This window comes from Mauremys reevesii, linkage group 5 (assembly GCF_016161935.1).
Source record: "Mauremys reevesii isolate NIE-2019 linkage group 5, ASM1616193v1, whole genome shotgun sequence".
Lineage (NCBI taxonomy): Eukaryota > Metazoa > Chordata > Testudines > Geoemydidae > Mauremys > Mauremys reevesii.
In genome coordinates, this window is record NC_052627.1 from 78,700,418 (window position 1) to 78,717,435 (window position 17,018).

Here is a 17,018-nt window from a genome sequence, read left to right on the forward strand (position 1 = left end):
AAGATCTCTTTCTTGAGTAGTAACAGCTAATTTAATCCCCATCATTTTGTACGTATAGTTGGTATTATTTGCATTATCTACACTGAATTTCATTTGCCATTTTGTTGCCAAGTCATCCAGTTTTGTGAGATTCCTTTGTAACTCTTCAGAGTCTACTTTGGGCTTAACTATCCAAACTAGACAAGTCTCTCTCACCAACAGAACTTGATCTAATAAATGGTATTACCTCACCTACCTTGTCTCTTAATATCCTGAGATCAACATGCCTACAACACAGCATTAACTACACCTCTACCCCAATATAACGTGACCCGATATAAAATGAATTCAGACATAATGCAGTAAAGCAGCGCTCCGGGGGGGTGGGGCTCCGCACTCCGGCAGATCAAAGCAAGTTCGATATAACACGGTTTCACCTATCACGCAGTAAGATTTTTTGGCTCCCAAGGACAGCGTTATACCGGGGTAGAAGTGTATCTTGAATAATTTTGTATTGTCTGCACATTTTGCCACCTCACTGTTTTCCTTTTCTCCAGATCATTTATGAATATGTTAAACAGTTCCAGTATAGATTCTTGGGGGACCTCGCTATTTACCTCTCCCCACTGTGAAAACTGACAATTTATTCCTAACTAGGGCTGTCAAGTGATTAAAAAAAATTAATTGTGATTAATGGTGCAATTAATCACATTGTTAATAATAGAATACCATTTATTTAAATATTTTTGGATGTTTTCTACATTTTCAAATATACTGATTTCAATTACAACACAGAATACAAAGTTTACCATGCTCACTTTATTTTTGATTACAAGTGTTTGCACTGTAAAAAGACAAAAGAAATAGTATTTTTCAATTCACCTAAGTACTGTAGTGCAATCTATTTATCATGAAAGTTGAACTTACAAATATAGAATTATGTACAAACAACCCCATTTAAAAATTGAACAATATAAAATTTTAGAGCTTGCAAGTCCACTCAGTCCTACTTCTTGTTCAGCCAATCACTGAGACAAACAAGTTTGTTTATATTTGCAGGAGATAATGCTCCCTGTCTTCTTGTTTACAATGTCACCTGAAAGTGAGAACAGGCATTCGAATGGCACTGTAGTAGCCAATGTCACAAGATATTTACGTGCCAGATATGCTAAAGATTCATTTGTCCCTTCATGCTTCAATCACCATTCCAGGGGACATGCATCCATGCTGATGATGGGTTCTCCTCGAAAACCAACCAAAGCAGTGTACACCGATGCATGTTAATTTTCATCATCTGAGTTAGATGCCACCAGCAGAAGGTTGATTTTCTTTTTTGGTGGTTTGGGTTCTGTAGTTTCTGCATTGGAGTGTTGCTCTTTTAAGACTTCTGAAAACATGCTCCACACCTCATCCCTCTCAGATTTTGGAAGGTACTTCAGATTCTTAAATCTTGGGTCAAGTGCTGTAGCTATCTTTACAAATCTCACATTGGAACCTTCTTTGCGTTTTTTTAAATCTGCAGTGAAAGTGTTCTTAAAACGAAAAACAACATGTGCTGGGTCTTCATCCAAGACTGCCATAACATGAAATATATGGCAGAATGTGGGTAAAATGGAGCAGTGGACATACAATTCTCCAGCAGGAGTTCAGTCACAAATGTAACTAACACATTATTTTTTAACAAGCGTCGTCAGCATGGAAGCATGTCCTCTGGAATGGTGGCTGAAGCATGAAGGGGCATATGAATGTTTAGCATTTGGCACATAAATACCTTGCAATGCTGGCTACAAAAGTGCCATGCAAATGCCTGTTCTCACTTTCTGGTGAAATTGTAAATAAGAAGAGGACAGCATTATCTCCTGTAAATGTAAACAAATTTATTTGTTTAGTGATTGGCTGAACAACAATTGGCTGAGTTGACTTGTAGGCTCTGAAGTTTTACATTGTTTTGTTTTTGAGTACAGTTACGTAACAAAAAAAATTACATTTGTAAGTTACACTTTCAGGACAAAGAGATTGCACTACAGTACTTGTATTAGGTGAATAGTAAGGTTTACGATTTCAAAAGGGCTAACTTTACAAAATTAAGGCGACTAGTTAGGGAAGTGGATTGGAACAACATATTTAGGGATCTAAAGGCGGAAGACGCCTGGGATTATTTCAGGTTGAAGTTGCAGGAGCTGTCAGAGGCCTGTATCCCGAGAAAGGGAAAACGGTTCGTAGGTAGCAGTTTTAGACCAAGCTGGATGAGCAAGCGTCTCAGAGGGGTGATTAAGAAAAAACAGAAAGCAGACAGGGAGTGGAAGATGGGAGGGATCAGCAAAGAAACCTACCTTATTGAGGTCAGAGGGTGTAGGGATGCAGTGAGAAAAGCCAAAAGCCGGGTAGAGATGGACCTTGCGAAGGGAATTAAAACCAATAGTAAAAGGTTTTTTAGCCATATAAATAGGAAGAAAACTAAGAAAGAAGAAGTGGGACCGCTTAAAACTGTAAACGGAGTGGAGATCAAGGATAAGCTAGGCATGGCACAATATCTAAACGAATATTTTGCCTCGGTCTTTAATAAGGATAATGAAGGGCTTAGGAATAGTGGCAGAGTGACTGATGGGAATGAAGGTGCAGGGTTGGAAATTACAGTATCCGAGGTAGAAGCCAAACTTGAACAGCTTAACGGTAGTAAATCAGGCGGCCCGGATAATCTTCATCCTAGAATATTAAAGGAATTGGCGAGTGAAATTGCAAGCCCGTTAGCGATAATTTTTAATGAATCTCTGAACTCGGGGGTTGTACCGTTTGACTGGAGATTAGCTAATATAGTTCCTATTTTCAAGAAGGGGAAAAAAAGTGACCCGGGTAACTACAGGCCTGTTAGTTTAACATCTGTAGTATGCAAAGTAATGGAAAAAATATTAAAGGAGAGAGTAGTTACGGACCTTGAGGTCAATGGCAATTGGGACAAATTACAACATGGTTTTATGAAAGGTAGATCGTGCCAAACCAACCTGATCTCCTTCTTTGAGAAAGTAACAGATTTTTTAGACAAGGGAAATGCGGTGGATCTAATATATCTTGATTTCAGTAAGGCGTTTGATACGGTACCGCATGAAGAATTACTGGTTAAATTGGAAAAGATGGGGATTGAAATGAAAATCCAGAGGTGGATAAGGAACTGGTTAAAGGGGAGACTGCAGCGGGTCGTATTGAAAGGTGATCTGTCGGTTTGGAGGGAGGTTACCAGTGGAGTTCCTCAAGGTTCGGTTTTGGGTCTGATCTTATTCAATCTATTTATCACTGACCTCGGAACCAAAAGTAGGAGTTGGCTGATAAAGTTTGCGGATGACGCGAAGTTGGGAGGTATTGCCAATTCGGAGAAGGATCGGGATATCCTCCAGGGAGATTTGGATGACCTTGTAAACTGGAGTATTAGTAATAGGATGAAATTCAATAGTGAGAAGTGTAAGGTTATGCATTTAGGGATGACTAACAGGAATTTTAGTTATAAGCTGGGGACGCACCAGTTGGAAGTAACGGAAGAGGAGAAGGACCTCGGAGTCCTGGTTGATCGCAGGATGACTATGAGTCGGCAATGTGATGTGGCCGTTAAAAAAGCTAATGCGGTCTTGGGATGCATTAGGCGAGGTATTTCTAGTAGAGATAAGGAGGTGCTAGTCCCGTTATACAAGGCGTTGGTGAGACCTCATTTGGAGTACTGTGTGCAGTTTTGGTCTCCCATGTTTAAGAAGGATGAATTCAAACTGGAATGGGTACAAAGAAGGGCCACTAGAATGATCCGAGGAATGGAAAGCCTGTCGTATGAAAAGAGACTTGAGGAGCTCGGTTTGTTTTCCTTAACAAAAAGACGGTTGAGAGGAGATATGATTGCTCTCTTTAAATATATCAGAGGGATAAATACCAGGGAGGGAGAGGAATTATTTCAGCTCAGTACTAATGTGGACATGAGAACAAATGGATATAAATTGGCAGTCGGGAAGTTTAGGCTTGAAATTAGACGAAGGTTTCTAACCATCAGGGGAGTGAAATTCTGGAACAGCCTACTGAGGGAAACAGTGGGGGCGAAGGACCTCTCTGGCTTTAAGATTAAGCTTGATAAGTTTATGGAGGGAATGGTTTGATAGGATAACGTGATTTTGTCAATAGGTCAATAACGTGCCGCCACTGGTAATTAGTACCAAGGGTCAATGTTGGGATATTGAAAGTCTTTTTCCCGAGTGTCTGGCTGGAGAGTCTTGCCCACATGCTCGGGGTTTAGCTGATAGCCATATTTGGGGTTGGGAAGGAATTTTCCTCCAGGGTAGATTGGCAGTGGCCCTGGAGGTTTTTCGCCTTCCTCCGCAGCATGGGGCAGGGGTCGCTTGCTGGAGGATTATCTGCTACTTGAAGTCTTTAAATCAGGATTTGGGGACTTCAACAACTGAGTCAAGGGAGAGAATTATTTCAGGAGTGGGTGGGTCAGCTTTTGTGGCCTGCATTTTGCGGGAGGTCAGACTAGATGATCATAATGGTCCCTTCTGATCTTAAGTTCTATGATTCTATGAATTGAAAAATACTATTTCTTCTGTTTATTATTTTTACAGTGCAAATATTTGTAATCAAAATATATACTTTGATTTCAATTACAACACAGAATACAGGATAGATATAGATATAATGTAGAAAAACATCCAAAATATTTAATACATTTCAATTGGTATTCTCTTGTTTAACATTGTGATTAAAGCTGCGATTAATCATGATTAATTTTTTTTAATCGTGTGAGTTAACTGCGATTAATCGACAGCCCTATTCCTAACCTTTGTTTCCTATCTTTAAACTAGTCACTGATCCATGAAAGGACCTTTCCTCTTATCCCATGACAGCTTACTTTTCTTAAGAGCCTTTGGTGACAGACCTTATCAAAGGCTTTCTGAAAGTCCAAATTCACTATATCAACTGGATCACCCTTGTTCACATGCTTCTGACACCCTCAAAGAATTCTTATAGATTGGTGAGGAATGATTTTCCTTTACAAAAGCCATGTTGACTTTCCCCCAATATATTTTGTTCATCTATGAATCTGATAATTCTGTTCTTTTACTTTTAATATCAACTTTTTTGCCTGCAACTGAAGCTCAGCTTACTAGCCTTTAATTGCCAGGATTCCTTCTGGTGCCTTTTTAAAAATTGGTGTTACATTGGCTAGCCTCCAATCATCTGGTGCAGAAGCTGATTTTAAGCAATAGGTTACATACCACAGTTAGTAGTTTTGCAATTTCATACCTGAGTTCCCTCAGAACCCTTGGGTGAATACCATCTGGTCCTGGTGATTTAGTACTGTCAAATGTATCAATTTGTTCTAAAACCTCCCCTATTGACACCTCAATCTGGGAAAGTTCCTCATATCTGTCCCCTAAAAAAAAATAGTGTGGGAATTTCCTCAAATCCTCTGTAGTGAAAACCAATGCAAAGAATTCATTTAGCTTCTCCGCAATGGCCTTGTTCTCTTTGAGTGCTCCTTTAGCATCTCGATTTTTCCAGTGGTTCCACTGATTGTTTGGAAGACTTTCTGCTTCTTAAGTGCTTAAAAAAATTGTTGCTGTTAGTTTTTTGTGTCTTTTGCTAGTTGTTCTTCAAATTCTTTTTTGGCCTGCCTAATTATACTTTGATACTTGACTTGCCAGAGTTTATGCTCCATTCTGTTTTCCTCAGTAGGATTTGACTTCCAATTTTTAAAGGATGCCTTTTTGTCTCTAACTGCCATTCCTCTGTTGTTTAGCTATGGTGGCATGTTTTGGTTCTCTTACTGCCTTTTTTTATTTGGGGTACACACTTAGTTTGAGCCTCTATTATGGTGTTTGTATAAAGTTTCCATGCAGCTTGCAGGCATTTCGTTCTTGTGCGTGTTCCTTTTTAATTCCATTTAACTAGATTCCTCATTTTTGTGGAGTTTCCCTTTTGGAAGTTAAATGCTACTGTGGTGTGTTTCTTTGGTATTCATCTCTGGTCTGTGACCAAGCACAGCAAATTTCAACCCAAAAGAAACTTGTTTAAGAAAGTTATGAGCAACTGAAAAAAGATCAGAACATAAATTTTTATACAACTTAGATATTTTAATCATGGTCAAGACACTTATACTGGGGAAATCAATAGTTAATAGGCAGATTTACCCCAGTATACTTTGGAGCAAAATAGGGTCCATTACTTTAGCTTACAAAATTACAATTAATTATTGGTCTGATGTCAGGTCTCATGGAAACAGCAAAGAAAACCCATTAGCTCTGCTCAGTATATGAACTCCCTTTCATACATCTGCTCTAGAGGTTCCTTTGTTAAAGTTTCATTTTACTTATTCATCCCTCACATCATTCAGTTCAATATGTGATGGCTTAGTGGGGCCATTAAAGTGTGCTTGCAAGCTTTATACCTTTTGGGACCTATTTTCTCATTCGGGTGGAAAAAATGTACATGAGTAATAGTGCTAATGGGAGCTAACGGCATAAATCCTCCATGCATCCTTTGGAGAATTAGACCCCTTTATACTTCCATAATTAAACAGAACTGTTTATTAATGGAACTTCTCAGGCTCTTAGCCAACTCAATCTAGCATGGAAAATTACAGTTTTAAAGCATTCTATAGACCTTTCTTTTGTTCCAAATAATTCAAAAAATAGCTTGAGCTTTCACAGCCTTTTGTTGATTAGTTCAAAAAGGGCTCAGGATCCTACTTGAAAACATAAAAACCCTGACATAAATGTAATAAGCAGAGCTGAGTGAAAATTGGAATTTACATCCTGCGGGAAATTCTGGTATTTCAACATTTGTTTTCATCCCAAATTAGGACAAAAAAATCAAAACACCAATTATTTTTGCCTTAGATTTAGATATGTCAAAACATTTTGTTTGAACATTTTCAGTCAAAACATTTTGTTTGAACATTCCCAAATCCAAACATTTCATTTTGATGTAGTGAACTGGATCAAAATTTCCATTTTGCAGGAACTGCATTTTCCATTTAAAAAAAAAATCCTGATCAGCTTGTAGTGCTCAACAAAAGATCTGTCTAAAGGTGTAACAGAAATAACTTCTCGTGTGTATCCTCTAATATGAGGAGAACAGGATAGACTACCCTTGCTTCCTATTATCTGTCTCTTGTTTTATTTTTTGTTTTTTTTCTAGGAACATCACACATTTTAGTCCCAAATTAACTTACCTTCTACACAATTCTAGTGTCCCCTCACTTTTATGGTTAAAAATTATTTACATCAGAAACACTGAATTGTGAAACTGAGATTCTAGAAAGAGTTATTTGGAATGACTCCCAGAGTGTGTTGTTTCCTGTGTAAATATTTTTTGTTAGTCTCATTTTGGATTTTTGTCCCCCCACCTTTGGGCCTTGGACAGGTTAAGAGATGATACCCACTATCCAGTGGCTGTTTTCTAGGGTCTCTTTTTCATCTTCCCCAAGCTTTTTGGTCCTTGCTTGCCTCACAGTCTGTAAGCTGTTTGCCTGTGAAAGGCTCAACAGGCAGAGATTAGGGTGACCAGATGTCTTGATTTTATAGGGACAGTCCCGATTTTGGGGGCTTTTTCTTATATAGGCACCTGTTGCTCCCCCACCCCATCCCAATTTTTTACACTTGCCGTCTGGTCACCCTAGCAGAGATGGTAATTTTGTTTTATTGCTACCCAGTAAAACAGAGCTATTGGCAAATGTATTTCTTTTTATCTTAACACATAACATGAAAAAGGAAATTGTTGCTGTTGATAACATAGGGGTAACTCATGAATATCCAAAGTAGAGACCAGTCCTGTTGGATTTGCTATCTTTTATCAAACAGCAAACAAAAATGAAACTTGTTTTGTAAAAAGTCAAAGTCTAAAAAGTCACATTTCTTGGTTCATAGTCCTCACTCTGAGCAATAGGATCCTTTTGCTACATTGGGAAAGAAGGGCTGGTGGGGAAAGATTTCAGTTAGATTATTTTAAACTATAACATTTTCAGTGATGTTATGTGTGGGAATGCACAGCCTGTAACCATTTTCAGAACCTTAGATTGCTGACAAGGGTCCCAATCCTACAGCTTTTACTCTTACTGAAGTCAGGTCATTGAATAAGGACTGTGGATTTTAGCCCAAAAGTCTTTACAAAGTTTTTTACAAATGCTGTTCCCTCCTACCAGACAGAAGGTCACAGAGAAGGTCACCAGGGGTTAGAAGGCAAGATGTTGAAGGCAAAAGAACAGGGATGGAAGATTCTTGGCACTGGGACAGCAGGACTGGCAGGTGAAGGTATTTTTTAGGATCACCTTAATTAACATAAAAGATTGTTTCTATAGAGCGCGGTTTTATATTGCATACCATTAAAAACAATGGAAATATCAATGTCTGTTTTATCATGCTGCAATGTCTATTAGAAGCTATATTGCTGAGAATGAGTCAAGTCTTCTAGAATACTGGGTTTCCTAACATCTTTCAATAATATACTTTCAGTGAGACAATAACCAGTAGCTCACTGATTCTAAGAACAATAACTTTTTATCACCACCTCTAGAACTCCAGATGAGTGGTTGTGCAAGATAATATTTAGCAACATTGTATATTGCTATACACTTAATCTCAATTTGTACAAAAATGTTCTTATTGACTCAAAGTTCCTTTGGTTTTTTAAAAAAAATCAGTATTTTAAAACTTGTTTTTAAAATATAAGCAGTTTAAAATCCACTTCCTCAACAGAGAATACCAGATTCAGATTCAATAGTCATGGAAGTTAAACTGAAAATTAATAATATAGATACATATATGGTACCTGGTGCCACTGGCTTATCTGCAGCTACAATTTGATGTAGACGGCCTATAAACTGTGAAGCCAGCTGGCAAGGGTCCTTCAGTAAAACTTTCTTGGATAACTTGAGAGCTTCACTTAATAGATTCAAATCAAGTATTGTGCTGTGGATGAAAAAACCTATCAAATACTATATTGCTTTTATATATAAAGTCAGTAGAGGGCCTGGGCACTTCTAGTGTTTCATTTAAAGAGGTCAGTTTTCATTGTTTTCCATTCTTGCTGTTTGCTGGGAATAAAGTTAGACTGAAGCTGAAAGACCCATTCTTAGGGTGTCTCACTCAGCTGCACTCAGCTTTGCAGTTCTTTTGGCAAAATCGTAAGAAAAGAGGCCAACACTTCTATAACTGCCAATGGGATGAATAATTCTTTTTGCAATCTAACCAAGTACCCAACAGAGATCATAATAAATAAATAATAATTATTAAATAAATAATGAATACATACAACTTTTAAAAAAACTGCAACCAAATCAGAGAACTTTTATGTTGGAGGTGCTTTCAAATAAAGTTTATGCTAAAGTCATAAGGCACAGTAACTAATGCACACAAAGCCAGACTGTGATAGCCTTGCTCACACTGAGTACTGCCATCTGCCTTACTTCACAAACAGCCCCAATGGAATCAATGGACCACTCAGGGAGTAAGGTGCCACTTCATATGAGTAAGGATATGACAATCTGGCCCTTAGAGCTAGATACTGATTTCAGTAGGTTTACCCAAGGAGTAAGGTACTACTCAGCGTAAGGTATCAGAATCTGGCCTTTATTATGTATTAACTACAACTATGTGAGTAATGACTTACTTGTAGAGCTGGTCAGAATTCTTTTTTCTGTGGAAAATTTTAAGTTTTTGGTAAAAAAATAAATAGAGCCAAGTTAAAAATAAAACTGGCAACTTTTCACTGAAAACTGAAAAGTTCAGTTCAGAAATGCCACTGCATTTTCTCAAAGGAGTTGTTGTTTGGATGCCTCATGTCCCCGTTCTCCTCTATGGGCCAGGCTCCCTGGGACTATATCTTCCATGATGCACCACAGTCTCCCTTTTGCTGAGTCACTGCAGTGCATCATGGGAGATGTGATACAGCTGGAGAACTTAACCTATAGATAAAAGCAGGGCACAAGGCACACAAACTACAGCAAAGCCCCATGGTGCCATTTCTGAATCCAAATTTTTTGATGTTTGCACAAACATGTAAGTTTTAGGGTTTGGTGGTTGTTTTGAATGAAAAGTTGAAACTTTCAGCAAAAAAGAAGACACTTTTCATAAAAAAAAGGAGTCAAAATGACAATTTTCCATAGAAAAGCAATCTTGACTGAAAATTTTCAATCATCCCTACTTATTTGGAATTGTATGGGCCCCCACAATAAACTGAAATAGGGACCTCAAACTATCTTGAAGCTCATGACAATTATAGCCATTATAAGCCCCCCTTTCAAAAAGTGGGGTGTAGGTAATACTGGTACCTATGGTTAACCCAGAGGAGTGCACCGTATCCCTTTGCTGGGACTCAATAACTAAAGAGTGTAACACAATGTCCTTCCAGCCATTTGCCTGCTGCTCTGGAGGTTCAAGGGGCTAGAAAGCCTAATAAAAACATAATCCAGCAGATCACTTTCAGTTTTCACTGTAACAATGTGTTTAACATAGTAACAATTCCAGTCTAACTCCTTTATTTTAGGCTGTGCATTGGCACAATTCCTTCAAACCAGGGAGATTTGGAGAGACATTCCGTTTTTGGGCATTTTGAAACTAGGTGTCAGAAGAAATGGCTTTATCTGAAACTTTTTTTTTTTGGTTCCTTTTAGCTTTCTAGTTCTGAATTCCAGTGTGATCGGTGGGGGTGAGGAAAATCCCTATCAATCTAGTCTCATAGTACCATGATAGCTTTCTTTATTGGCTTTAGCTTTTCTGTACAATAGATTTCGGACGCACATTATGCAGACAGCAGCCTTGCTAACTCTACTCATCCATGACAAATAATTTTTTTTATGGGTGAGTAAGATGATACTATTTTTTTCATTACCATCAATCACCATGGCAAATGTGGGCAAGTAGATTTTTGCGCCTCGGATAAGTAATTTTTCATGACAAATGTCAGGGCCGGCATACAATATGGTACAATTTTTATTCATCCCACTTGTAGCATTACATACTCAAATATCCCCTCATTTTATAAATAACCAGAGTATACATATATGAATGGATCTGAACAATGAGATATCTTACAAACTGCCTGCTATGGAGATCCCATGTGTTAAGTAAGAGGTAAGTGTCATTGGCCAAAATATTTCCTCCCCAATGATGTGCAGCGTTGCTCTGCACCCACTGGTTGTCTCCCTAAAGATAGTTTCTGAAATGCTTTGAGATGACAGGTGCTAAATAAATATTAATTATTACCTATACATCTTTAAAAAAAACTGCTAACTGGAAAAGCAGGTTGAAAAACAAATCCAGAGCTACTGGAATACTTAGTGTGTTACCAGAATTTCCAATAGTGAAGGTCTAGTTATAGTGATTAAAAATGAATTTGTTAAAGTGAAATAGACTGGTCCTTGCTAACATGTCATATTGTTGTTCAGATGTACTATATGTGATGCTGGAATCATGGATGGGGATGGAGGAGAAAAGAGGCTCAGGATTCAGTAGCTTTCCAGATCCATGATTATTGCTTTTATTAGGTATTACTATGAACTCACCTCCCAGCACTGGTAGCTGCTTTTAAATCCTCTTCTATATTGATAACGGATGAATCCTATACTTTATGCAAGAGAAATTAATAATTAAAGAGACATTCTGTTATTAGCAAGGGGATATTGTTAGATCTGATCAGGTGATATGAAGTTCCAAAAAGTTTACGAAGATTGAAAACATAATTGACTTTGAATTCTTTCTTCAAAACCCAGGCCAGAGGCTGGGAAGTGATCATTTCACCATACTTCCCAAGACCATGAGGAAGCATGCACCCAAGGTAGTAATCAGCAAAGGCAGCATGAAAAGACAGCTCTGAATCATACACTTTCAGATCTCTCTCCATACATACATGCTTCAGAAATGAATGAGCCCAGTTGAAAACATGTGTTATCAGTTCTTTGTTCTACCAGATGTTCTCCAAGATCATCCTAAAGTTTCATCCATAACACTAGGGGGAACACCTTGGAAATGGACACCTTTTGGTATTTTGTTATTTCCTGAATTACTGCATCATTCAGAGACACAAGATCTAGTAGTTCTTCCAGTGCTATACCGTTTCTTGACAGGGTGATGTAAGCTGCCATTCTTTTCACAACTTGCTCCTCATGTTTTTTTTTTTCCATTCTGTCCAGTAACTGTGAGTACATTTTAGAAAGATTGGGCAGGAGATACATCTCTGTCTCTGGGCTGAAGGATGCCCACAAATATGACTCTTTATAGGCACAAAACATATAGAGTGGCAATGGGCAGGCTGCACAAGCCTCCCTTAAAAGTTGCTGTTGGTAACTTGAGAGTCTTCGATGGTCCCTTTCCAACCAGTAAGTGATCTGTAGGTGTAAGATGAGGTATTTTGTAGAACATTTTGTTCCACTGTAATTTTCTACAGAAATGAAATAATTCTTAATTAATTAAAACAGGTTGTGTGAGAGAGATTTCAGTGGTGATGTTCTCTCCAAAAACTGACCCTAATTAGGTGGTTTCACTCTTTCCTAACTGTCATCCATAAATTCATAGATTTTAAGGTCAGAAGGGACCATTATGATCATCTAGTCTGACCTCCTGCACATTGCAGGCCACAGAATCTCACCCACCCACTCCTGTATCAAACCTGTGTCTAAGCCACTGAAGTCCTCAAATCATAGTTTAAAGACTTCCAGGTGCAGAGAATCTTCCAGCAAGTGACCCGTGCCCCATGCTGCAGAGGAAGGCAAAAATCCCAGGGCTTCTGCCAATCTGCCCTGGAGGAAAATTCCTTCCCGTTTACACAATGCTGTGCCTCGCACCATAATCTAGCTCAAATTGATGTACATGTCTCCACCAAATTGGCTATGAAAAAGAATTCAGCACCAAAACAAATTTCAACTAACCCTGCATTAATCCTTTTGGTATTTCTAGCTTCACTGACAATATTCAATAAGGCATAATTCTATGACATTACACATATTGTGGTTTCAATTAATTACTAAGACTTCTGTATTTATAATTAGTAAGACTACTGGTATTTGTGATGTGACATTCTGGATATCTTCTGTAAACCGGGAAAAACAAGATATTTTCACAGAGGGTTTTTCTTTTTCTTTTAAACAGTGGTTAAATTGAAACTTCTATGCTGAATGTCAACCACAATCGTTGGCAGGCAATCTGTGCTTAACTCCACTTTCATTTTTGCTTTGCAGTTCACCTTCCATAAGAAGCAAAACCATGTATTTGGGTTGTATACTCTGTGTCTAACCAAAATACCAAAGACTAACTTGATTTGCAACATCCGCATTGCAGCTCTGACATGGCATACAATAGACATACACTACATTTATTCTAGTTATTATTCTGATTTGTTCACTGATACACATTGAACACGTTTATAGGACATAATAAAAAATCTGCATTGCATTTTAATATTTTTATATCACATCTATTTCTAGCCTATCCAAAACCTAAAATTCCACAAAAATGCCCATTAAAATTGTTTGTAATGGTCATAAATTGGTATTGCCTGTTTAACAATCTAGATAACTAACAGAATATTGTGTGCTTGTGTGGAGTTAAAAATTACAAATCAAATATATTTAAAAAAAAGCTGTTTAAAATCATTGTCTCTTTCACCTACCAGTTGATAATTGAGGCCCCCACAATTCTGGGTTTTTCCTGCTATAGTTGTGACAACACTAATGCCTGTTCCAGTCCTGCAGTAGGTCTTTTCTGGCAGGCCTGTGGGCCCCATACATCTCCACTAACTCCAGTGGAGCTCTCAACAATGCAGCGGGTCTGATGATATGGATCTGATTCCAGTACTGGGGCCTAAATCACTAGGAGTTGAGGACTCTCAGGTCATTGCAGGATTGGCTCTTTACAGATTAAAGACATTATCCAGCAAAAATTTGTTTACGAGCATAGGTGGCAGCCACTGCCAAACCCCCCCCCCCCCCCCCGGACACCTGGGCTATGGTGGTGCCACCTGTGATCTGCCTCTTCTCCTCCCTGCTCTGCCCCTTCCCCGAGGCCCCCACTGCTGCCATGTGAGTCCCTCATCTCCTCCACTGCACCCCCACCCTCTGGAGGTCCCCGCCGCTCTCCGTGTCCCTCCTCTCCACCACCCAACCCCCCTGCGAGGCCATTCCCTCCCGCCCACCACTCACAGCTCAGCGCATCTCTGTGGGCAGTGGGGGCCTCATGGGGGAGGGGGAGAGGAGGAACACAGCGAGTGGTGGCAGGGGTCTGAGCAGGGAGGGGCCCGAGTGGGAGCAGAGGTGGGCCCTGGGGCGGGGTGGAGTGTGGGCAGGGCTGTGGGCAGAAGTGGGACAGTGTGCTAGCCTTCCCCAGGGGAAGCTTATGTTTACAAGCCTAATTCCACTGAAGCCAAAGGAACTAGGCTTGTGAGTAAAGATTACTCACATGAGCAAGGACTACAGGATCTTGCCCTAATTTTCAAGCACAATGTTGTTCAAATAATTGCAATGATTTCTTCAGTGGTGTGGGGATCAGAATAGAGCTGGTTCTATATTATCTCGTTTTCTTTTTTGATTGTTTGTTTTGATTAGAAAAGTTTTTCAAACAATTATAACTACATCCCATTATTCACTTAATAAAAAAAAATACTTAAAACAAAAATGTAAAAACAAGTCGTATCACATGCTAAATATTAACACCATTAAATTCATTATTAGATGCATTACTTTACTTTCAGTGTTTTCGAGGATGAGCAATTTGATTCTGTAGATGTAGAAACAATAACATTTTCAGGTAGCTCAGTGGGTATCCAGGAAAAGTCAGCTCCATACTCCCCTGACAACTCATCTACACCATCCAGACTTATCAACAGTGCTTTATCCTCTGTAGCGAATTCCAGCAACAAGGCAAACTCCTTAATCAGTGCTTCAAATTCCTTATTTTAAAAAAAAGAGTACGGTAATTTTATCCACATGAAAATAGTTTCCCATAAACTATTTGTTGTATTTTGTAGTTATTTATAGTGCATTGTTTATTAGTATAATATAAAAGTAAAGAATAAGAGTTTGTTTAGGGACAGTGATTCAGCAGAAACAGTGAAAGCCAGGTAAGGTTTTTATGGAGAACACCAGAATAAGTGACCACCACTGAAAGACTCTGGTTTGCATGGGAGGTTTTGGAACCTGATGGGGAGAGATCCAAAGCATGAAGAAGGTGGCAAATCCTACACAGGTGTCTGCTAGACAAATGCTGTGCTGGTCAGTGCAAGGCAGCATAGTACATTCACACACTTGTTAAAACTTCAGTGTTATACTCATGGTATGGCTTGGTTCTGCTTTCAAAATATATTGGCAGTCCCAGATCTTGTTCTGACACAAGGCCTGCACTCAATTATACTACAAACTTAAACAAGTACTGAAAGAAGTGGTTGGATGATGTTCTCAGAGTTACTCAGGGTGAACATTTTTGTTGCTGTTTGCCACCCTTGGCTATCATGTTTTCCATGTTGGAACCCAACTGAATATCAAAAGCCCAATGGTCACATAACTGGTTGCAGCACAGTTTCTCCACATTTGTTAAAGGATAATCATGAATGGTTTTTAGAACTAAATATAAATAGATTTTGAGCTAAATCCAGCCCTGCCTACTGTAGCAAGGAGAAACAGATATGCTGCTGCCCATGGCATCCTCTGCAAAATATCTCCTGCTAGCCAGCACAGATTGCATAGCAAGGTCCCCAGTAGATTTCACAAACACCCTTAATCTTCTCCCATGCCTACTTGAAGACATGGGGTCTGATCCAAAGCACACTGAAATCAAAGGGAGTCTTCACTGCTGGGGCTTGGCTCAGCCCTCTTCCCAATGTTGTGAGCATTATGGAGAGATTCTGGACCCTGCAGAGTAACAGCTTGATTTAGCCCCTTTCGCGTTAAAGGATAAACAAGTCCAGAACTTGTTAAAAGGCAGTTTTCTTTTACATTTCCATCATTTGGAAAGAGATTTAAAAAGTAATGGGTTTTTTTTTCCTTCCCAATGTTGGCGTTTTCTGTTGGAGAAATATTGATTTCTCTTTCCATGTTTCTGAGCATGAAATTGACATATCAGTTTAGGTTTATGTACACGATCACAGTGATCCCTTCTGGTCTTAGACTCTATGAATCCTTATTTGTGTGCTACTATCGCCACCCGAAAAGACTCTTTGAGTAGCTTGCGGTATAGAGTGAAAACACATAAGCCAATAAGAGTTCTGCTGCAGAACATGCAGGGGGAGCTGAAATTGACTATTAAGTACAAAAGAGACATCCAGAAAGTCCCTCATGTTACTCCAGTGTGGGGGAATCCAGGTGTGGGTTGAAAGGGTTCTGTGTGGGGCAATCTGGGGTGTGGGTGGTTAAGTGGGGGATCCAAGTGTGTGTGTGTGGGGGGGGATCTGAGTGCACAGGGGCTTGTTGGGGGAGGGGTCTGGGTGCAACACTGATGGGATTCTGCATGGGGGTCCAGGTGAAGGTGGTTGGGCTCAGCGGATGGGGGGGCATTGAGTGTAGGGGGATAGAGCTGAGTATGGGGGTCTGGGTGTGGGGGGCTTAGTGGGTGGTCCAGATGCTGGGGGAGTCAGGGCCCAGTGGGGTGAGGATCCAGGTGCAGTTGGTTGGGGCTCAGTGAGGTGGGGATCTGGGTGTGGGTGGCTTGACGGGGTGGTCTAGGTGCAGGGGGAGTGGGGCTCATCGGGGGGTGTCCTGAGTGCGGGGACTGGGGTGAGGCTCAGCAGGAGGTCTGGGTATGAGGGGATCTGGATGCACAGGGGTTGGGTGGATGGGGGAGCATCTCCCTTTACAGGGATCCCTCACCTGCAGCTGAGAAATGATGGGCACAGGAAGCGGGGACAGGGGGAAGGTTTCCTGCAGCTGGGGGAGAAATCTGAGGATGGGTCTGACCCAGCCCCAGATGCCATGCAGGAGAAGAGGAAGTCCCATCCTCGCCAGCCAATCCGGGACTAGCAGCTGAGCCTTGCGCAGGGTAGGAGCCACCAGCCAGGTCTTCCCCAGTCCTGCACCCTGTGTC